Below are 24,965 nucleotides of genomic sequence, written 5' to 3'. Positions count from 1 at the left end.
GGTCGAAATGAGGCTATGCAGCTCAAAATTTCGATGGTAAAAGTCGCAGAACACCATGGGTGTAGCTCCTAAAGGCCTCGATAGACGATCGAATACCGAACCAATGACGATCAAAATAGACATTTTGATGTCTGTTGGTCACCGTGTAGCATTCTTCTGTGAGCGAAATTGGACGGCCTCGTGGTGAAACAAAGCAATGGGAGAAGTTGGACAAAATTTGGAAATCTTGCAACCTCGTATCTTCGAAATTATGAAACGAGAAGTTTAAAAAAGGTTCTATTTAGCGTTTCGTAAAATTTTCCCTCAGAAACAGCCGTTGGGAATGGGATTGTGACGAAAGTTTAAACATCAACATTTGCAATTTAAGTAAAAAAATTTATGTCCGATCTCTTCTGCACGGAGAAAAAAAACTCGTGCGTGGGACCCGAAGTTTAGGTCATATGGATCTCTGAAGTTTTCAGATTGAGCATCTGAACACTTCAGGTCTAGCTGCCGAAGTTCGGATCATACATCTGAAACTTCAGTTCTTACATCTGAAGTACTTCGGTTCTCACATCCGAAGTACTTCGGCTCTCACATCCGAAGTACTTCGGTTCTCACATCTGAAGTACTTCAGATGTAAGAACTGAAGTTTCAGATGTATGATCCGAACTTCGGCAGCTAGACCTAATGTGTTCAGATGCTTAATCTGAAAACTTCAGAGATCCATATGACCTGAACTTCGGGTCCCACGCACGAGTTTTTTTTCTCCGTGTGATAGCTAGCTCCACCAAGTGTCCATCAAATTTTGAGCCATCCTGGGAGAACGGAGACCACTTCTGGAGCGATTGTATTTACCCAGAAAATTGCGCTTCTGGAGCGATTGTATTTGCCCAGAAAATTGCGCTAGCTGAACCCATGTAAAAACGCTAATCTCGATTTGAGTCCTGCTGATGTCTTATTATATTTTCTCAAAGGAAAATCAATCATCAATATCGGTTCCTTTCATTTTACTTCTAGACGTACAAGCTATTTCGTAAATATCCCGACCATACCCTTATCGGATTTTCTTTAAAAAAAAATATTACAACAGCGGAGGTTTTAAAAAAGCGTGATCGAGGCACATGTTTTGCGCCATTGAATATCGATGTTCCATTCTCGATTCTGCTACGAGCAGTAGGAAAACCAGTGCGCCTTCAATTTTTTGGATATGCCCACGGGCAACCTGGGAACACGAATAGTTGTATCCTGGCCTTTGACCCAACTGACGCAGTCTTTGCATCCGTCAGTCTGGTCTCATATACCGTATTTCTTCTAACGAATTCTGTTGCCCTCTAATTTTTAACCTTATTAACTCGATGTTTACCAAAGTTTTAGTTACGACCCTCTAGCAGAAAAACTTTACGTAGAATATGAAAATAAATAAAATTAATCTCATAAGTCGGAAAAGAACACCTTTTCTACGTATATTCTCAAATCTCACAAAAAACGAGAGTTTACTAGGGTCAGATTTAGCAATTAGGTAATTCCGATATATTTTATCATTGAATACTTCCAGAATACTAACTTTTTTTTTCTTTTTTTTTTTTCTATTTTTTTAAGAAATTGAAGTTACAGTGTATCAGGAGAGGACGGAAAATTTGTAACGAACCAAGCTCTCATTATTTACTCTCTTACGTATAGGATAATTTCCTAGGTTCGTCCTCAGGTTTTCAATGCCGGACTCGGCCGGCGTTGATCATATTTGTTTCGCGAGTGGATGAATTCACTATTTTTTACGTAAACCAGGAGTGTTTATTATTCTCTAATGAGTTAATTTTGAAAGCTTTCGTTACGCTCTTCTCATTTTGCGTAAAATTTCAACGAGGAAAAACGCACTGTAGTGCTCAATTTCTCACAGTGGTCTATTTCATGGAACGAGAGACGAAAAGGCACGATATTAAAACGCGCCACGCCACGATAATACCAGATCAAAATCAAATTCACCAGGAGAAAGGCAATCAAGGTGACGAGAGGCCTCCTCGAGGTTAAACCCGACTTGCGATTGTGTTTATTATTCATGGATGATTTAATTTGATGGTCATCAGCCAGTGGCGTGGCGTGAATAATCGATTATCGATATCTCGCCATTTGAAGCTATGGTAAAGAATCGATTACTAAGGTGTTCGCTGCGAACACCCTGATAATCGATCTTTTCTCATAGGTTTAAATGGCATAACAATCGATATATCGCAAAGCACGCCACGCCACTGTCATCAGCCACCGACACATCGTGACACGCTGCCCAGCGCACAGCCATCCACCCTCCGTGCTCACAAGATCGTGCGGAAATTCGTCGCTCCTCTGACGTAACGGCGTATCTCAATTCCTACGTGAGCCCTGTTTTACATAAAGATCCATGCCTTCTGAGGCTCATGCGATAATCAGGATACGCCCTTACGTTAGAGGAGCGACGAATTGTCCCGTCGCGCGCGTGGTGGGCCTTGGTGATATTTTGCCCGCGACTTGGAGCCTGTGGGCCTTGTCTCCGAAAATTTGTCCAGCTAATTGGACCCTCATCACAAGGCCTGCCCTAGCCGAGACCTGCCTCAGAAAATTGGCCCCGATGTCATTACTGTATGTAAATTATTCTAATACTCACTGCCTCTCTCACCCTTGCATCGTGAGGCTCCGGTCAGTTGCTCCTGATGATTGGATTTAAACTCTCTACACTTTCGGTTTTTCAAGCGTCTGGAAGATGTCACGAAGCAGAGGTATTTCAGGGACCCTGGAGATCTTTTATATAGAAGCGAATCAATAGAGTATTCGCCCAAAAATGTTGTTGTTCTCTGAGAGTGCTTCGTGATCTTGTGTAGTACTTTTTTCTTATGTGCTGGTTACACGCTCAAACTTCCATCTATTTCCGATCAAATGGTGACTGGTGCGCACCATTTACCATCAAATTTCTGCGGCCTGCAAAAATTTGTTGGTAGATGATGGAACTGTGGGGCTCATCCTTCATCTGATTTCCACACAACCGTGCTTATTTCATGCTCACGTCATGATTATTTCAATCAACACGCTGTTTTAATTAATTCTACTCATCAATTTAGATAACTCTCGACCGCCATCTTGGTCATCATTATGATCGGAATTTGACGGAAATTTGAGCGTGTAACCAGACCATTATAAATTTCTTCAAATAAGGAAAATTTTAGAGAAAATAGGTTTAAAAGTGGTGGTTTTTCCCATTTAAACACATGTATTTTATCAGATTAGGTCAGTTCGTCGTATCGCCTCCAATAATTGTTCAATTAAAAAACAAGGATACCCTGATGTATAGTTCACTCAGTAGTTTCTATTTAAATATTAAATTCATCAAATCACTTAAAAATTTTCGATTCCGGAAAAACACTGAAAATGTGGCCTGAGTGCTGTAAGAATCAGAATCGTAAAAAAGTGCTGAGTCCACACTATGCTGCGGGGAAATCAAAGCAAAAAAATCCAAAAATTTTAACTAGAGGCATAAATTGCACCTCAATTGGTTTCAGTGCAAGACTAAGGAAGGACCATACCAGGATATGGCTCATTATCATCGAAAAATGAATAAAAACAATTCAGCTTTGCATGATATAAGCCGAAATATTTTTCTCCGTACGAGGGGCCAAAGTAACTAATTTTTCTGTAACGTAAAGCGCCATATTGAAAACACTTTCCCAAAACTTTTTACAGGGAGCTTCGACGAGACATGATAAATCGATGGTTGCATCCGCAAAAACGTCGCAGCGTGAAACGTTAGAACGAGAGGCAATTGAACTCATCCCTTTAAACTCATCCAGCTCCTTACTTTTAAAAATTCATAATTAGACGCTTCACTCAAATCCGTCGGGTTGGCAGCGGGAAAAAGAGGCGGTTGATTTTACATGTGTATACACCGAAAGCTTGTAATTAGGAGAGGGTGTTGGGCCGGGCTCGAGAGGGAAAGGGTTGCAAAGTGTCAGAGGAGATTTCAGTAATTTCAGTCGTGAAGAGCTGCCGAACAGATAAAGCACGTTTATTTGACCCGTGGGTCGTCGAGATGAGTTCGGTGCGGTTTTGGGTCGGCCAGGAAGGGGGGGTGGGGTGGGGGTGGGGGAGGGGTGGAGGGTACACCGGCGACGCTGAAGCTGTGGTGCGGCGGTGAGAAGACGAAAGAAGTAGCGCCAAACCTGCCACAGGCCTGTTTACAGGTGATTAATGGCTCTTGCCTCCCTCGAAATTGCCGCGTCGACATCTAAAATAGGGATTTTTAGTTAATCTACCGGTGGAATGCGCCAGTTTGTGCATTCTTGGTTGCAGTTATGCATTGCAATTGAGTCATTCCTCTACTCCCGACCTGTCTAAAATAATTAATGATGCCACTAGAAAAAAGCTCCGGCTATGAAAAGCGTAACTGCGGGCTATATAGGCAAATTGTTCGTCCGGGCACTGAGACCGAAAGTTGCGGGAGTAACTTTGACTACTCCGGATTCAGTGACCGGAGTAACAGCTGCTACATCCGGAACTTTCGGCCTCTGAGCCAGAATGAACGGTATGTCCATGCAGGGCCAGATTAAGGGGGTGGCCACATGGGCCGCGGCTCATGGCGGCAAATCTAAGGGGCGGCAAAAGTTTGAAATTTTTTAAAGTGTAGGTATAAAAAAAAATCGGATTTATAAAAACAAAATTACAAACGAGAAAAGGCGACAAAATCTCTCATTTCCTGAGAGTATAGTAATTTCTAATTTTGTCGTCTCTTAGTGATACAAGAGACAGCACTCTCAACAAGTCGAGTTACGAGAGAAACCAAACACGCAATTTGGCATAGAACGGCGCGACTTAGAGAGAAATGATAACGAGGACTTGAGATGAAAAGGAGAAGACCCCGGCGCGGCGATCGGCATGTAACACATATTAGCGCCTACAAGACTGCACGAATACTACACGCATCGCATCAAACACAGTGAGGTCATTGCGGTCAGCGTGAAACGGATAGCGCTTACAAGTATGCATGAATACTTCACGCATTGCGTCATACACAGTGAGTTCAGCAGCGGTCGGCGTGAAATATAGCGCCTACAAGACTGGAGGAATACTTCACGCGTTGCGCCAAACACAGTGTGGTCTGCGCGGCGCGGCGGCGGAAGTTAAAATCATCGAACCACATTTATGTTTATTCTTCCATAATTTTTTCGTTCATTTCTTATGAATGGAAGGCCTTGCCCACTTAAAAATTTTGAATAAATATCTCTTAACAGTGGGGTGTATTTTGACGTTAAATCTGCAAAAATGCGTATCTTCGTTGCGGTGTCTCGAGATCCCCGTTCCTATTTTATTTTTTAAAGGAGACCAAAGCAACATCGTGGCTTGAATTTTTCACGGAATATACTTTACCAGAAGAAAAAAATCCCTGAAATTTTGAAAAAAAGACAGTCAGCTTTTTTTCATGTGGAAAATAAAGCATGACAGGAAGTGTAATCGTACTGACTGCTTTACCCTCGATTAGCCCAACAATAAATCGGCATAAAATATAATGCATGATCGACGATTGTTATTTTTCCCGGTTATAACCACGTCACTACGCTATTTTCACTCGTTTGCAAGGGCGTCTCCCGTCAATTATAAAACGTTCCGTTTCGACGTAAAGTAAAGGAACAAGGAGGGATGACGAAAAGATGATGGGATCGGATCCGCACTGAGTGGTCTTTACTCCTGGGAGTGCGGACTGGACACATCGCATTGTCGCACAAAAAAGCGAGTCAATACACGAAAAGTGCATGATGTAGAAACTTTAAAAAGCGTACACCGCCGATACAGCAAAACGATGAAGTTTAAAAGTGGGGTTTTTCCTACCAAATTTTCATTAAAAACAACTCTTAAAATTTAAATTGCGATGAGATAAACATCAAAGTTTGCCGTATTACTTAAATTTTGTATGATCGATCTCTCTCGTTCCACTGTGCGTCGGCGAGAGAGCGCGGCGACGGGTGACAACGGGTCCTTAAACGCCACGCAAGGACGGAGACAGATATTCGATTCCACCGACCGATGAGGATGAGGGTGAGAATACCAGTGGCGTGGCGTGCTTTGCGATATATCGATTGTTATGCCATTTAAACCTATGAAAAAGGATCGATAAACAGGGTGTTCGCAGCGAACACCTTAGTAATCGATTCTTTACCATAGTTTCAAGTGGCGAGATATCGATAATCGATTATTCACGCCACGCCACTGGAGAATACCCATTGATGAGCGGAGGGGAAGTCATGTCTTGGCTCACACGCTGGTATTTGGTCTCGAAAACTGGCCAAATGTTGGATTCATCACAGATTTCTCACCAATTTGAGAATCACACGTCACCTACTCAGCGAGAGAGAATAACTAAAATTGTGCGTTGATATGGGAAGTAAAACGCGAAGTAACACAAGCCGTTGGGTAATTTTGTGTGTTAGTTTTCTCTACGTCAAATCGACCGAATATGTGTGTTGCAGTTGCGTGGCGTGCTTTGCGATATATCCATTGATCTCCCATTTAATCCTGTGTAAAAAGATTGATTATCATAAGGTGTTCGTAACGAACACTTTAATAATCGATTCTTTAACATAGCTTCCAATAAGAAAATATCGCTATATATCTGACACAAAAAAAAGTAACGCAAATAAGTAACACAGATCGACATCAAACACGAAAATTTTTAACCGTGTATAATCATTCTTAGAAATCCAACTGTACGTAATTTTTTTTTTATTATTTATTTCTTAATTACATTTTGAATGATTGACAAACTTCGTTGTTTTGAAGATGAGAAGCACACACATGATCGAGTGACAAGAGCACCAATTATGAAGTTAGTGAGAAATCGAAACTTTGACCTTTTTAATGATTATTTCGGTAATTGCAAGCATTTTAAGACATTTTAAGTTTTGCCCCGCCTCCAAACAGTGTTTGTCTCTCTTGCTCTCAAAGATTCGACCAAAGTGGCACCTCTGAACGATGATTTTCGGTTTTTTTTTTTTAAAAAAAAAGAAAAAAGAGAGACAGCGATGACTGAATTTGACAAGTGCGTATCTCCACCGAAAGAGTTCAAATCCTCGGATGTTTTAAATATATACTTTTTCCTTGCCGAGAAAATGACGCAAATATCTTTTTGAAATTGACAGAGTATGCTTGAAGTATCGAAAAATCCTAGAAAGTCTCAAGAAAACTGTTAGGGAATCTCATTAAGAAAGCATAGAAAGAATACAACAGTATCGGATATTTACAACTTCGCAATCAAAGGATCGCGTTTTTTTACTTCAGTCATTAACATTTTACACTAAGTGATCGTCACATTATTTTCTGAAAGCCGTCTTGTAGCCACGGTATATTTGGCCAGTTTTGAAGGTCGGACATCGCAGTGTGCGGCCGCAAGGCCGCGGGAGGACCCAACCAGATCGGTATGATTAAACGGGCTGGAGAGAAAGAGAGAGAGACAGATTAGGCCGCGTATTTACTTTGATGGAATTTTCCTGTTTCTTGGTTTATTTAAAGGGAAGTTGAAGATATAAGCGTGACCTTTGATTAACCGTGAAATAATGGAACTTAAGCGGCGAGCAGTGGGCGGCGTTAGCGTCAGCGGCCGACGGACTTAAGTCAACCTAATGGACAAATGACAGTCGTCCTTTAAAATTTAACCTAATAACTTGTACGCATCTCTCAACAGCTTAATGAACCTCCCGGTCTCAAGTGCTCCTTTCGCTTGATCTGCAACCCCTCTTACCCTCTGCGAACACCCTCCCACCCCCTGCCAATCCACTCTCTTATCCCATCCTCAGCGGCCACTAGACACGGCTTTCCGCTCAATTTTTTATCTTATTTTGTATTTATTTTTTCTCCTCAGCCGATGGGAGGGGCAGGGAAGGGGATGTCTGCCTATTGAGGTAGAAAGCGCCGACAAACTGAATGCTTTTGTTGGGATGTTTAACCGACTAAAATTTTGACAGGTGAATATTTTAACACGGTCTTTCAGTTGTAAGACATATTTTTTGAATGTTTTGGATTGTTTGAGATGTTATATAAATGAACTGAATAATTTGAAATATGTTTTGGTCGTTTTAACAATTAACCAACCGTTAATGTACAATTGTCATCACCATAGTAATGAATGGCCAGGTTTGATCAATTTTACTTTTTTATTGCCAATTTAAAATCATTCAATTTCTCGTTCATTTAAAGCGTTTTTCTATGGCACGCGACCATTATGGTCCACTAAACACCGTAAAAAATAACACACTATAACTTTCCCAAGACACATTTTTTCATTGAAATTATAGAAAAAATGAGGTGAACGGGTTATAAAAGATCAAAAGTAAATCATCAGTGTGAGTTAGTATTCGTTAGTCCCCATTAAAATTTGTAAATTTAAAACGCCTACTCACAAAAACACACCAATAAGAAGTGAGGCAATATCTGTCATTGAAAACAAAACTACACTTCTCGCGACGTAAATAATAATATCTAATTAAAACATAATATAAATCAAATAATGATTACAATATCTACCCTTAAAAATATCCTTTTCCTTTCATATAAGAGAAGGGAGGAAGAATTAGAAGACAGTACTCTCTTCCATGGAAGCTATATGTCTTGCCAATGGAGCAGTGCACGCTCATCGCTTTGATGCTGTGAGCGTTTGGCAAGGCAGTGCGCCTTCAATTTTTTGAATATGCAGCGCGGACATCCTAGGAACACGAATAGTTGCATGACCCAACTGAAGCAATCTGCCCTCGTTGCCTGAGTTGCTCAAAACGTTGTGATTTCTTTCCAGCTTTTTAAGTAAGCTCCATAATTTTCGATTCATCAGAATTCATAATTCTTAAGTGCTAAACACATTTTCTCCGAGGGAAATAATTCGTGAGCATTAAAATTTGTGTGCTCTGTTAAAATTTGCACTCATACGGTGTACTTTCCAACGGCGTTGAGAAAATGTAAATTAATGAGAATAATAGGTGTTTTCATCCGGGGGGAATAACAATCTTAAAGAAATAATGTAATTTGTCAATCCATACGAAAACAAAACGTCATGGAGAATCAACAATGCCGTAAATATGGATTCGCGTTTTTTAAACTCAATAGTCATTTTTCAGCACTCTTAAATTCCTAATAAAACATGTCTTTGTACAACTTCCCTACGAGTGTGAGCCCTTCACGAATAGATATAGAATACAATTCAAACAGGATCCTTGAGGCCGAGTGTTTCAATACTCTGACTTGCTTGATGGTGCTTGCAGGCCAAGAAAAGCAATAAAAATGAGCTTTCGATCGTGTACTCGTGTCAAGAGCTCGAACCCTCCAAGGGTAGCAATGGATCGATCGGGCGTGAAATTTCAGAATTGCAACACTGCGTCGTAAAGATCGGAACGAAGAAACTTAGATATCACAGTCGACATGACAACGCCGCAAATCGGAGGAGGACAAGGGCGACACTCGACTCGGGAACGGCGTCGGAAGTCGAAAGTAATCGGGACAAAAATGCCGGGAAATCTCCGATGCCGGGAGGGACTCTCGACGCTCGCCGATTATTGCTCCAATTTGGATGGCAAACCAAAGGTCGACCCTTTGACGCCTTCTGGAGCCCCCTCCCCCGCGCGACCCCCGCGCCAGATTTATGGGACTAATCCGGTAAAGTAGGTGCCGAGAGGGCTGAAAAACTGTTATTCCTTGTTTCGCCTTTAAAATCGAGTTCGATACCGATCCCTCCCCCCACCCCCCACCCCGAGCGACGCTATCGTCGGCGCAGCAATCCGCGCTTCCGCCGCTTAATCAGCGAGATCAACCTCTTCCTTCCTCTAATCATTTATTATCATTAAGAGTCGAAGATAGTCCGCATACTCCCGCTCAGTATTCAGCCCAGTGCATCGCGGTAATGCGCGATAATGCGCCAGTGTTTTACGGCCCCTTTTAAAATCTCGCAGCTTTCGAGTGGTGGTGACTGGTGGATTCTTCAGTCGCGGCTCCCTCCGCTGTCGAAAAATCTCCCTAATGCTTCGCCTGTAATCCCTCCGCCGAAAAGAGAGCCGTGCCGTCCTCCAACATAGTCATACATTTTCGTGTTTATGGTTACTCTGGGTTACTTTGAGTCACTCTTCTTCAGTCAGATCAACCAAAGGGACTTGGTCCATCGCATGAAACCGTAGGTTCCTATGAGACAAATGGGGATGAAGGAAAAGTCCTGCTTAGCTCATGCACTCTAGTTTCTCTCGATGCTATTCAGAGGATACGACTGGCGGAAGGCTAGCGCATTGGATATGCAGCCTTGTGATGAAGGTTTGATCACGGTGGCTCCCACCTAACTTTTAACAAGGTTGCTGGTTTTCAACCCAAAGTTTTAGTCAATGGAACCCAAAGAAAAACTGACCAGAAATATTTATATCATGTCTAGACTGTCCCACTTTCTATATTTAACACAAAATGTCAGTTATTTTTTCTTAATTTAAACTCCTTGTAGTTTTGTACTTATCGCGCACCAGTTGCACCATATATCTCCCATCAGTAAGGAACCTGCAAAGATCATGCATATTCTACGTTTACAGTGGGTCATTCGCGCTAGACAAAGGATCGTGTTTTGGTGGCTTAGGCTTGTAGGTTATCATAGAATTATGAGATTTGTCGAATGCCAAGCTGGTGTTGTTTCGCTCATCGAAGGAAACACCGTCTCGGACATCTGAGAATGCAACACTGCATATCATGGTTTCTCCAACCTTGTTTTCATCAATCAGTTAAAAACACGTTTGTCCTGTTTGCTCGACGTAAAAAACAGCTGAAACCAAGGTTGAAGAGACAAAGCTGTACAGGCAAATACGGAGGATGACGTCATACGCCGTGATTTTTCATTAGCGATGTCTTCCTTAATATTGGACGTAAAGGCTTAGCGTATGAACACATTTCGTCGTTTCTAGCACAAAGGAACGTAACTCCATTCCAAGGTTGCCAAATCGACTCGATCAATTAATTTATTTTACAAAAATGTACGCAAGCAATTTTTATCCAAAATTGATCTGTTTTTTGCTTAAAATCTAGAAAAATCAGGGAATTTTTCAGTCAGAAATGACCGAGATTCTCTTGATTAATTGGCAATTTGCGAGGGGAATTTTGGCAACATTGAAATGGAGTTACGTTCTTTCGTCCAGGAGACGACGATTTGATCAAATTTTGCCGATGCGTAATCTTAAATCACTGAACCACGATTCTGTAAATAGCGCAGCTGCCTCGTAGATTAGCCGGAAGGAGATCGGTTAATGCTATTTGAAGTGTAAATTTTTTATTTTCTTGATGATATTTTCTTAGCATGACTATGAACGCCCCATTCAGGTGCTCGCCTTCCCTTTCCCTACTCTTCTTTCAAGTACACCCTAGAGTACCTATATTGAGAGAGTATGGCCACTGGGCCCCATGGAGAGGCTTAGGACCCAAAAATGGCGGTGCTTTGTTTTGGTTTTTGTGGATGGGAGGGGGGTCATTGCCAACTTTTGACGGTTTTCACCAACCGCACTTGCTGCCAACCTTACTACATCTAAGATAATTTTTCTTAAAAAATGCACACGATTAGCCTTAAAAATATGTAAAGAAGTCGCAATAGTGCATTTGGGTAAATTTCTCGTTACGATAAGCAAAGAAAACTACATTTTGTGTCATTTTGCATTACATTAATTTATGGCATCCGCCATTTTTGGGTCCTAAGGGCTCTATTCAGCCTAAGATGGCTGAGCCAATCAGAGGTGGTAACACCAGTGGCCATACTCTCTCAATATAGGTACTCTATTACACCCCTGGTTTTGACGCCTGTATGGGAACATACGCGTAAATTGGTAGGTAATTTGAACATGCTGGAAAATACGCGAGTTTTTGGAAAATATGACAGCCAAGAGCGGAATGTTGTGAAGGGGAAGAGGGAGGCCTTTAATGAGGCCCTCTATTGCCGGCTCCGGAGTGCCTCCGTTCCCTGCCTCCTCCCCCCCTTCCCCTTCCCGTAACAGGTTCAGGCTCCTGTCCGTCTCCCACGTTCCCATGTTTATTAAATACGAGTTAATTTTCAAACTTTTACCCAATTACCGAACACTTGAAACGCTGATTTGCCTCGGCTCGGCTATACCTGACACCAACTCCATTCACTTTCCAAATCCTTGGGAGGCTGGTCCTCAGCTTCGTTTCTCGTAGAGATTCCCTTAAATTTGCCATCCAGTGACATGCCGTGAATGATCGATTATCGATATTTCCCCATTTGAAACTGTCGTGGCAAAGAATCCATTTTCAAAGTGTTCGTCGCAAACACCCTGTTTATCGACCCTTTTCCAGACGGAGAAAAAAACCTCGTGCGTGGGACCCGAAGTTTACGTCATATGGATCTCTGAAGTTTTCAGATTAAGCATCTAAACACTTCAGAACTAACTGTCAAGGTTCAAATCACACATCTGAAACTTCAGTTCTTACATCTAAAGTACTTTAGATGTGAGAACCGAAGTTTTTCGGATGTGAAAACCGAAGTACTTCAGATGTAAGAACTGAAGTTTCAGATGTGTGATCCGAACCTCGACAGCTAGATCTAAAGTGTTCAGATGCACAATCGGAAAACTTCAGAGATCCATATGACCTAAACTTCGGGTCCTACGCACGCAGTTTTTTTCTCCGTGCATATGTTTAAAGGGCAGATCAACTGATGCATCACAAAGCACACTACGCCAATGTTTTCTTCGTTATCTTCACAACTGAAAAGTCCGTATTCGATGGGAGTTTCTTTTAATTATGACATCATGCTATAACTGGAAAAAGACAACGTGTCATCCTAGGGCTATAAAACAAACGTTTCGCTTCATTTGGGTTTTTTTTCCCAGAAAATATCACACAGAACGGCTCGAAAATATTGAAAATTGTGAATTTTCCCCGCACAGAAAAATGAGCATCTGTGGAGTTTTGAACCTGCTCATTTGAACTTGCTTCGTCCAGAAACCATCAAAATGTGTATAGAATAAGTCGTGGTGATCACGATTGTAAGAGTTGAGAATATGCGAATGATCACCTAGTATTGTTTGACTGACACCAAGACCAATTTGGCACGATTAATTGGCTGATTCTGTAACGCGACATTTATCAGTCCTATTGTTGGTGCTGCTTGAATCAGTCTTGATTCAGACATTTTTCCTACTGCAAGTGAAAATTTTTCGTCTTGTCCTAAATGAAAATATTTTATAAAGTATTTTGTCTATATTACATGGTCTGAAATCACAAGCGCATATTAATTTGATCTGGTAACACGAAGAATTGAAGATATTTTGTTCTTTGAGTACATTACAGAGTTCTCAAAGATCGGAAAACCAGGAAAACTTGCGAAATCTAATTCCACAGAAAGTATAATGAATACAACAAATTTTGAGATTTTGTATGTCTCGCAAAAAATTTGGCTGCCTGGTGGAGTTTAATGCTGTCTTTAGTCTCCGTCTCTATCAGCGCAAAACGAAGTCACAAAAAGAAACCCGGAGTTTGGAATCTGGAGAATACTATGGATCCTGTTCGTGATCAACGCCCACGACAACATAAAGAACAACTAAACATCAAAACATTAAGAACACGAACTTATTTACTTCAAATTAGTGTATGCAAACTTTTTTTCACACCAATCTTCTATACTCAGGTACATCTTGTAATGAATTTTTAGATTCCGAAGACATTGCAAACATTCTAGACAAGAATCACGGTGTGTATACACATCCCCGTATCCTTCACTTACTTTGTTCCACAGTTCATGAAAAAAGTTTCTGATGCTCGGTTTGAAATTTATAATCCTCCTCACTCGGAACCTCCCGTCTGTCTCTCAAAATTCCATCTCGGCTTCCAACCGACACGGGTTACCGTGAACCGACACCTGAGCCGAGGAAACATTTTTCAAGAATTCATTAAGCTCCTTATTAGATTTGCAGATTCGTAGCTTCACGTCTGACTTGACGCGTTCTGCACGGCGTGAAACGCTAAAACGAGTTATTGATTAAATATTCATTAAAACTGTTGTGCCTCGGCCCGCTTTGCATGAGTGCGAGGCGCGCTGCGTTCTTAAACTTGCAGGCGCCGAACGCACCGCAGCCTCTTCGTGGTCCTCCGTGTCTTCAAAGCCCCTGACTTGTTAGAGCGGTGTATGCAGATGCAGAAAATAAAAGAGTAATTTTATATTTCCCTCGTTTTATTTTCGAAAGCGTAAGAGGTGAAAATTGTGAGCTGGCTGGCTCGGCTCGGGGAACTTTCAGCGTGCACAGAAAAGTTTTCCAATGAGCCGGAGAGGAAGGAAAAAAAAGTTTGTGTAGAAAAAGTTTGTCTGCTCGGCGCTCGTTGGGCTGCGGTGGGAGGGGTGGGGAGGCGTAAAAGCGGGCTTCCCAAGCGAACCAACGAAGCGGATCCACAGCGCCTGCGTCTCCAGCGCTCGGCAACCCGCCACTCACCGCTCAGCGCCGCTCGGCCCGGCCACGCTATAAAACCCAGCGACGAGCTCACGCCGATCCTCAGACGTAGTTCAACTGCGAGTAACCATCGCGCCCGCCTCGTCCTTCTTTGACACCGATAACTCGTCCGCCCACGCTCAGGGCCGTATTCATAGCCGTCCCTTCAGCTTCTTTCCTTAGAAGGCTCCATTTGGTTTATATTGTGATTAGAGATGGTTTAAGGAGGACCTCAAAATATCATCACAAAACTGATAATTTTTGTAAACCCTGAGTAAAATGTAGCAGTTGAACGCCGGAACAGGATCCTTGAAAGGGATTACCACGATTGGAGTTCTGTAAATTTTAAGTTGGGCCTCTACCTACCTTAAAGTTAGACAGAATCGTAGTTTTTTTCTGAATTTTGTACTTCATGAAGTTGAAAATCATTGCAATTCTTTTCAAGGACTCATATTCTGCTATTTCAAACTGCTGAAATGTATACTGCTAAATTCTACTCGAGGTCAGCAAAAATTGTCCTTCTTATGTTATTTTAAGCTCTTTCTTAAACTTCCTGTAATCATAATACAACCCATAAGGAGTCTCCTAAGGAAAGAAGCTACTTCACGTAATTTTCACAGATACGTAGGCTTAGGATTGAGCAATTATGAGACTCCTCTCAGTAAAAGAGATCTTAATCCACGAAAGCAAGCAGAGAATTCTCTCGGATGTTAAGTCAAAAAATATGTAGGATTTTGAAATGTCTGCGTAAGACTTTCCCGTGACATGTAGATTACATTACAAGCGGTTCAGTCATTTTGCAGCGCAAACAAGGCGTAAAATGACATTTTAATCCAACAATTGCTTGCGTTGAACATGGAATATGAGAATTTTTTCTAGATTTTTCTCGCAACTACGGTTTTTGAACTGCAAACTTTAGACCGCCATAATTACATAGGAAGTTGGTAATATAGCCAACGTGCGTTACAATTCAGTAAACTGAAAATCTTAATACAGAGGGAAAAAACTCATTCGAGCACAATTTTCCCTCAAAGAGATATGCTGCTTGGCGGAACACTAGTTACGAGGAGTTGAACTTAGTGAAGTAAGTGTTGAAGTTTTTGAAGGTAGTATTACACCAAACAGCATATCTCTTTAAGAGAAAATTGTGCTCCTATGAGCTTTTTTCCTCTCTACTGAGATTTTCAGTTTACTGAATTGTAACGCATGTTGGCTCCATTACAAACTTTCTGTCTAAACGACGCTCGTACGTCGATCCGCGATCAGATTGCCATAATTACAGTTTGGTTTGACATTCGTTGACCATTTTTTGTTTCAAAATGTTTTTAAAAAGTAATTTTTGATGAGCTCATTTTTAATCGAGTATATAGGCCTATCATGTATGAATTGTTTTGGAGATGGGCAAAAAGCAGAGGCTCCTTATCGCAAAATGCTCTCCAATTTTGAGTTTTTGCGAGCCAATTCTGTTTCCTTGTGGGCAATCATGTACGTATTTTTATTGCAACTCCAGGCATTTCGGAGCTGCCTGCTTGAAATTGAATACTTGGCGTTTGCAGCGGAGCGTGAAGCGAAAGAGCTGGGCGCAGCGCCGTAACAGGGGCGAGCTCCGAGGGGCGACACAAACCTAAAATAAATATCAAATCGGTCGTTTAAGTTCTCGTGTTGGCGCCCTATTAGCTCAATTAAGATGTTAACGTTTAGCATTTATTGCTGTTCGGTTGCCACGATAAAGAAAACGAACGGAGAATAAAATAGAAAAGAACACGGCGCCGAACAAGTTCCCAAGAAGCTGGTGCTGGGTACCTGTTCAGATAAGCAAATCGGCTCTGACCTCAACTTGCTGGATTCATCCAACATGTTCCCCGTGTGCTTTGCGTGTTTCAATCCCAGCGTTGCCACCGATTCACCCTGAATTCTCTCTCCCTTCTCCTGCTCATCACATGCACAAGTCATACTGGTTTTAGGGGTACCTTAAACTGACCGCATCGCGGTCCAACCCCTAGCACGTGCCCCGCACATTCAATAGGCCACTTCGCAGTCTTCACTAAGCAGGTTTTCTCTTCGATTTTATAAATTAAAATACAAAATTCTCCTAGAAATTACCATCTAAAACTTGATTTAAAAAACAGACGAAAATTCAACCCACTAGCACCATTCACCATAGCATTTCTCAAACTTTAAAATTTGTGTCAAATTAAAAAAAAAAAAATGTAATTGTTGACTCGTGCGGCACCAATCACGCGTATTAAAATTACCACTTGCCGGAATATTCCTAACATTAACCCGGTTGAGTACAAGAACTCGGACGGAATATGAAAACTTATAATCAGAGGGCGTACCTTTTTTTAAAGGGTTTTTACCTTTGATTTCATATTTGGTTTTGATTTTGCCGGCCGAAAATAGCAGAGTTCGTTAACTGAAAACGACCTGGAGATGGTACTTCGGTATTGAAGTAAAAATTAAGTGAAAAATTTCCCCTTTACTACCTCTTCAGCTAGACTGTTTTGTATTTACCGAAGTAAACACAAAACAAAGCGTAACCTCCAGGATTATTCCCAGCGTTAAAATCCCGATGAAAACCTGTCAAAAAAGTCGATTTAACCCAGCGAGTAAAAGCTTTTATAAACTCATAACCCGACGCGTAAATCTATGCCGCAAGGTAGAGGAAATGTTTTTGTTCTGGCTTTAATATTTCCGCCATCCTCTTTTAGAGGCATCATTTTTGCCGGGAGTTTCGCGCGAATTTTAATAAGAATCCACGGTCGCGGCAGAGGCTGGGGCCGGGACCTCAAGGAGTCACCGCTCCGACGAAATTAATCAACATTGTTCTAAATTTTCCGGAAGATTAAAAACAACTCTCGGTCGCCGGGAACAAAAGTCGTTGTGGAGGACTCATCCTGAGAAATTGAAAACAAACATGCTGTTTCGGTGATTTTTCGGGCTCGAAATGGGGTTCCAATTAGCAATTAACGCCTCGCCACCCTTTCGTCTTTACGAAGTCTCAGATAGTGGATTTCCTTGGATAATGCAGTCCCTTATTCCTCAGCCCATCTCAAGCACACAACCATAATAGTCGTACACTGGAAAAAAAAAAAACACATTGGATCTGGAGTCCAGACTCTTGAAAATATTGACAAGAAAAAGAACTCTTGATTCAAGCAGATTTAAGCTTAAATCAAAAGGAAATCCGCTCAAATTAAGAGGCTTGGTTCTTGATTTAAGCTTAAATCTAATGGAGTCAAGAGTATTTTTTCTTGTCGATGTTTTTAAGAGTCTGGACTCTAGATCCAATATGTTTTTTTTTTCCAGTGTAGAAATGGTTCGTCGTATCCTATAGACGCTAGTAGTGATGACGGCACCTTCATTTGAGGGGTGTGGAGGACAAGGCGCAGAAGTGCAGTGTCTGCTATTTCGAGAAATACATGTGTAAAGTTTTGAAAAATTACACCAGTCCTTCTGGCAGAGAAGAAGTTCAGACTGACTGTTCGATGCTTAGAAATTGGATTTTGGGAGCGAACTTTCCCCAGAATATGAAATCAAACTTGTTTTACTCGAGATCATTAATATCTCAATTTCTTGGAGAGCTGCATTTATGCGCCTTGTCCTGCAAGTTCCTCATTTGATCAAATTAGAATGAAACAATAACAATAACGTAACTTCCATCAATGCCACTGACTACAGTACATCGTAGAATATTGTTTTTTTTTTTTTGACGTGACACTATACAGTTAAAAATTACGGCGCTCATGGTTGGTCGCTTGAGCTATCCTTTTTTTTTTGTTTTTGGTCAGATCAACTACATTTGGTCTATCGACCAAATTTGTGTATGAATCGACCGAAACTGTATAGGTTACTCTAAAACATTGTGGGGATTAAGGAAAAGTCCTGCTAAACTAATGTACTCTAGTTTCTCTCCTAGTCACTCAGAGGTTGCGACTTGCGATTGGCTAGCGTGCTGAGCTATTACCAATGCGATTTAGATTCGATCATAGCAGCTCGCACCTGATTTTTATCGATGCTCCAAATTTTTAACCCAATGATTTGCTTAATTTAATTCTGAGAAAAACTAAACCAAAAGTATTATCCGCACATTTAGGTTATTTATAGTGTACCACTTTCTTTATATATTAATACAAAATGTCAGTTACTTTTCCCCACCGCTTAATGGCGTCTATAATAAGGAACGCAATTCCACATCAAAGTTTAATACATTTTTTACAAGAATATGACTTCGCTTACCTTAGCGTGTAATAAAAAAAGATTATGGAATTTATAGTCAGAAACGCTCGACAGTTTCCTGGAATAAAAGAAATTTGCGAGTGGGCTTATCAGAATGTTGAAATGTGCAAATTGTAGTCGTGTCATTTCGTCAAGGAAACAAAGAATTTACGGATGAAAATAAAAAAGGTCCTATGTCATGTCTAATTGAATGAGTTTGCAGTCATTGGTTGCTTCAAAGTCGCCCTTATCGGACCATTAACAAAATGTCAAAACTTTAAGACGAATTATTCTATTAATATGACTGTTATTATTCGTAATTTAGAAGAAACCTTCAAACAAAGTGAACATAAATTCATCAGAGATATAATACCTCATCGACGGACCCGCAGATCACGTTAATACGTATAAAAAATCCCAAACTCGACCAATAAGTTGGAAAATAGTGTTTCATTAAAATCAGAAAATTCAACATATTATGTCATAAACAGCAACGAAATTAGTTCGTAACCCGTTTGACCATTGGCGGTTCTAGACCTTCATTCTTGGGGGTGCCCAGAGGTGGAAAACGTCGGAGACCGGCTCCAAAGGGGACGGTCGCTCAGGGGAGGCCCAAATTTCTGCCCTCAAGTTTTATCCCTTCCCTACCCTCCTTTCTCTTTTTCTCTCCTTCCTCTCCACTTGGATACCTGTAAATTCAATTTAGAAAATTTTTAGCAAAACCTTCCTTCAAAACTACAATATTACCATGAAAAAACAGTGGAATCTTTGTAAACCACGGCTATCAATTTTAATTCTGTTTAAAACATTTTCAATTAATTGCTGGGATTTTTTCTCAGAGTGAGCGAATACAGAATCTTTAAAGGCAGTAATTTCACGGTTTCGATAACCGTAATTTTTGCTTGGGGGTGCCTGGCACCCACTGGCACCCCCGTAGAACCGCCTATGCGTTTGACACATGTACGTAGTTATAAGTTTTTAAGCAAGCGGCAAGTTTGAATATACGAGGGCCCAAAATGGGTGCACCTCATTAATGAGGAGCTGAACCATCTATAAAACCTCGGAATTATGGGGCTTGGTTTTAAAATGTTAGCACTAGAATTGAAGTTAACAAGTCTAATTTCAACATTTAAAAGAGTCATATTGAACGGAGAGATGTCGAAGTTCCTGACTAGATGTAGTGTAAAATGAATTGCTGGTATGTATCTAAGAAATTCTATCAAACTTTTGGAGAGTGGCCACGACTGGTTTATCGAAAATGTTTTGTGTTTAAGTCGATAGGTCTCTAAGGTCATTTGAACTGACACTTTAAGCGCAGCTGAAATTTTAATGTTTCGAGTAGAGCTAGTCTGAAATCAGGTATTATACGTATTAAAAGAAGTGGTGCAGACGAAATTTTCAGTCTCTAAACTTTTGTGGATCATGAGGGTTATCATTGTGATTTTCCAACTATGAGATTAGAAACTACAAAAATGTAAATTACGAGGATTAAACCTATACCATTGAATCATCTAGTGCATTAACCAAAGTTATTGCATGCTGATGCGAACTCCATTTTATCGCATCCCAGCTGCGGCTCAGAACTCATCCTCCATGGCAGATCCGTCTAATTTGCTTGGTCGGGTAGTGAACCTGCTTCCCATGTCAATGTACCATCATGCTGGTCTGGTTTATCCTGTTCCGGTGTCTAGTCCGAACGAGAGGAGTGGTGGCGGGAGAGGGGGGCGGAGGTGGAGGCTGCGGGGCGCTGGTACCTGCAAAGGATGCGAGATGTCGGAAAGCGGGAAAAATGAAAGATGAGGAAAGAAAAATTTATCATGTAAAATGGTTTTTGATTGGACGGGATGGAAGCACGGGGGCTCCACCAGTTTAACCCGTTCGGGGAGCTGGGTACCCGCCTCTAAAAAGAAGGGGGGTCCCGGGAAAAAGAGGAAGAAGAAGGAGGAGAAGGAGGAGGTGGAGGAAGAAGAAGAAGAAGAAGAAGAAGAAAGAGAGAGGAAGAGGAGGAAGAAGAAGTCTGGTAATCCACGGTTTGCAATCAATAAGGGCTCACCCGTCCCTTCCAGTTCCAGGCTGGTGTCCCTCCGGTCCCTCCGATCCCATTGATCCCCCTCAAAGTTAGTTGGACGACTGGCAAGTACGGTCGTGGAGCCCCCGCGCGCTTCGTCCCTCGGTGCCGCAACGCTTCGGGTCCCCTCGGTCAACCTCGGGCTTTTCCGCCTCCCGAGTCGCGCCGCTCGGCTCCCGCCAGGCTCGTGGAGCCAACTTTCAACTTCTTCTAGTATCATTTCCAAGCTCTCTTGTTTTTTGCCGAAAAAACTCTTTCTAGATTTTGGTAAGTTTTCCAATTATCCATTCCAACTTTTTAATTATTTAAGTTTGTTTCCTAGTTTCAAAAATAAACTCCCGTCCGAATACCAACTTTTTTCCGCTTTTGAATCCGACCGATCATTTTTGACCACTTTCCGCGCTTTTCCGTCCCGCTTTTTTCGGGCTCTTTTTTTCCGTCGGGCTTCGACTCGTGTGGAGCGTCAGTGTCCCATCGCTCTTATCGGCGGTGAATTCGTTCTTTTCTTTTTTCAATTAATTTTTCATTTCACTCGGGAAAAATTCTAGATTAAACTTTTTTTCGTTTTTTTTTATAAAAAAAAATAATTTTTTGTAAAAATTAATACCTTGAAATCTTCAAACTTTTTAAAACTTCCCCCATCCCCTGTGCTTTCTAGCAGTCATTAATCCTAATTTTGTGCTTCTATTCTCAACTTCTCCAAAGTTTTTGCTGATCTTTTCGGGTTTTAGTGAATTGTTCGTGACAAGCAAAATATTATTCTCAGATACTCTCAGACACCCACTCTAAGGCTCGTGAATGTTCCAGTTACCAAAATGTCAAATCATTTTGCTTTCAACTGATTCGATTGTGCTTTGTAGGGAAACATGTTGCGATCACGCTGTGAATGGTTGAATCCGTTCTCTTCATTTTTTAAAAGTTCGCGCCAATCGCCTGACTCGTATCCGTTGCTACCTTCACGAGTGGAACGGTTTCCGCGTTTACAATTTCTTAAGCGTTCTTTTAATCGCGGCGTGTGTTTTTTACCCCCTTTCTCTTACCATAATTTATCCTCGCACATACGCATGTAGGTTTTTCAGTTCTTTAAGATTTGTTCCGTTTTGTCGTCATAGAATATTGTGGCAATTCCGAATAATTAGGCATGTTTCAATTAAAAAATACGAAGTTCAAAGCTGTTAATGAATCTCAGCTTTTATCACCAACTCCTTATTTTTCGGCAGTAGGTAATATTTTCATTTACATTTTTTTTCTCCATTCGTGTGTCTACTTTATTAATGCATCATCGTGTGTTGTCATTGTGTAGCTTTTTCTTGATCTTTGGGTTTTTTCGGTATTTTTCATACATTTTTTTGAACCTCTGATTTCTTTACTAATCGATAGTCCCATTTTCTCTTTTATTTATTTCTCGCTTATATGAAATAATGGAGTAATACTCCATTAAATTGAAGACACTACCGTCTTTGAATAATGATTTCTGAGGTAGAATCAAGTAACTTGTTGAATTTCCGAGTGAATAGTCATGAGTTCTCTTTTTTGTGTTGAATTCTCAACTTCTTCGGCATTTTTGCTGATCTTTTTTCGGTTTGCCAAAATGTTCTAAGTGATCAAATTATAGATCAGATACATGCTCATGTAGACTGTGAACTGAGGCTCATAAAACTTATGACTGCAAACATTTTAATTGGGTCGGTAATTTGAGAAATATGTCTAGTTGTGAATTTGCACCAGTTTCCTGCCAAATGAGAAGTGAGAAAATTACGAGAGATAATTTCTCATTCTTAATATAGTTTATACAAGAAATGATTAGCTAAATCTAATTTAGAGTGAATAGAGAAAATGTCCATAAAAGAAATGTGTCGGGAATGAAGTTTAGCACATTTACTACAAAGAGAGGAAACAGTTTTTCGAAGAATTCATTTTGTGACCAGACATAGGTGTAAAATGTTGATCACCTCTAATTTCACTTTGGAATGTCCTTCTCTCAATTGAGGCAACAAGACTGAAAAATTAATTCACAAAAAGTTCCCGAAAATAATGTTTGCCTCTATCAAATGTTTAATGACAGAAAGTAAGAGAGGAGAAAAAATGGGAATGTGCGAAAAAAAATTGTTACGTATCGAGCAGGAACATTACGTATCTTTAAGTCTTTCGCCATAGAAGATGAATTCAAATTCTATAGAGACAGCAACCATTGGTCTCAATTATGTGAATTTATATGATTGGTCCTCTTGTTTATGTGCTTAAAAGAGAGTCTTTTTCAAGTAATTAGTGCACTGAAAGTTTTTGTACTAGGTCAGACTTATTTTCAGCTTGTGGGCATTGTTTTTTTTATTGTTAATTAGCAAAATGCAAGTAAATTCCGATTTTAATATTTTTTTATAAAACGAGAGCCACTTTGCATTGGTGTATTTTGGTCCCTGAAAATAGTAAAAAGTACTTCATTGGCATACTTGCCTGAGAGAAGTATAATTTCAGGATAACTTTTAGTAAAATGTGTTTTCATACGTGAAAGAAACATCAAATCGTTTCCCTTCCTGGTAACACTTTGTGCGTAAATTTTTAGAATGCAATTTTCTTTCAATTATTTTGGGAGAAGAAGATAGAGACTTCTCTCTTAAGAAAATATCTATTTTCGTCATTTAGTCTTATAATTCGAGAATCGCTTACCCAAACATGCAGGTAAAATGAAATGAACTTTTGACGGCGCATTTATTTTTTTTACCGAGAAAATTGTGGGTGAGATTTTTCTGGATAATATAGTTTTACTATATCACTTTATCACTTTTTACACAATTTCAAAAATCCACACCCTGTAAGTCCATAGATTTCTATTATTTTTTGTTTCATACGTGGAAAGCCTTCTCAAAATAAACTGAATAATTTCTTTATGCTAATTTCCATAAGTCTAAAGAACATTTTTAAAATATTAAGATGGATGAACTTGAACAATTGCTAAACTTGATTGATACCTTATTCGATCACCCCTATTCCTGCGGTCATTTGAAAAAAATAAAATAAAATAAAAATTTCTTTTATTTCAAAAGGAAAAGGCGATTCTCTGCAAGATCTTTTCAACGAAATTATGGGTTTGTAAAATAGTTGAGCCAATTCTCTCGTTTAGGGCAGTGCGACAGTAATCTTCTTATTAAATAACTTCGTGAGCAAAATGGAAAATTCTTCTATAGTCAGTCCGAAGTGAAATGAAGAAAGTGGTTTGAGAAGACTTAGAGTTTCATTGATGAAGTTGAAACGCCCTGTACATGGTCCCTCGCGAGAGCGCCGAAAGCGGTTTCAGTGGCTATGGTCGAAAAATGAGAGCCAATTTTACGGATGTCCATGTGAGGGTGGAATGATAATGACATGAGAATCTTCAGCTAGGGTATGCGGGCGAGGCAATTGAGTTTTAAAGACAAGCACTGATGAAATATTAAATTTTACGAGATTGGATAAAAATTTGTGGGTGTTTCTATGGTTTACATCACACGCGGTTTCACTTATGTTTACTGAGAGTATTAATTCGAATAAATGCGATTAGCGCGAGATGGTAAGTGACTGCCAACCCTCTCTGTAGCTTTAGCTGTTGATTAAAAGGATTTTTTGCTCCAGCGATGTTTCTATCTGAAAAAATCCGTTAAACGTTTCCGTTTTTCTCGATGCGTATTTAGATAGCATACCGGTTCTCAATTGAACTCAATTTTTCCGATGTATATGCTCCAAGGCACGAATTAATTTTGGATCTCAGACTCTGAGGGATACTAATCTATTATGTAGCTTGCATGAAAATCATAGAGTACCGAATATTTTTCAAAATTTAAAATTTTTGGGAATCAGGTATTCAAAAAAATAAAAACTGATAAAATTTTGCAAAATCATGCCACTGAGAAAAGATTGAATTTTTTTTTTAAAAAAAACCCAAAAACGTTGTTACGAATTCGTATAACGCTATGCCATTGAGGGTTAAGATAATCCTATGTTGTATCACCGAAAAAAAGTTCGTTGATTTGCCGCCGCGAGAAATCTATCCTTGAATCCAGAATGAGACTGCTTACTTTAAAACACACTTTATCTTAACTTAAGGATTTGTTCCTTGCTCCTCGAGAAATTCTGCCTCAATCAAGACAAAAATGAAAGTATTGTCGGCAGATTCGAGAATCAACGTGCTTGAGCGAATCAATTTGTTTTCGATGATCACCGACTACCCTGCATTCGTTCCATCACCCTATAATTACCATCTGGACCGA

General features: G+C 40.3%; 1 protein-coding gene across 6 annotated transcripts in view; it reads left to right on the top strand.

The window, feature by feature from the left end:
- Window positions 1-24,965, top strand: part of LOC109041225 (uncharacterized) — a 413,234-nt gene that overhangs the window by 137,358 nt on the left and 250,911 nt on the right. For 2 of the 6 annotated variants that reach the window (XM_072299626.1, XM_072299621.1), the window contains exon 1: window positions 20,731-20,991. The exons of the other annotated variants lie outside the window; for them this stretch is intronic. The gene's annotated coding sequence lies outside the window, so the exon portion shown is untranslated. Of the gene's footprint in view, window positions 1-20,730; window positions 20,992-24,965 lie in introns of those variants that run through there. 6 annotated transcript variants of the gene reach the window in all.

The sequence above is a fragment of the Bemisia tabaci genome, chromosome 1, assembly GCF_918797505.1.
Source record: "Bemisia tabaci chromosome 1, PGI_BMITA_v3".
NCBI classification, from domain to species: domain Eukaryota; kingdom Metazoa; phylum Arthropoda; class Insecta; order Hemiptera; family Aleyrodidae; genus Bemisia; species Bemisia tabaci.
The sequence above is the reverse complement of the archived record's forward strand: the minus strand, read 5'-3'. Positions and strand labels throughout refer to the sequence as shown.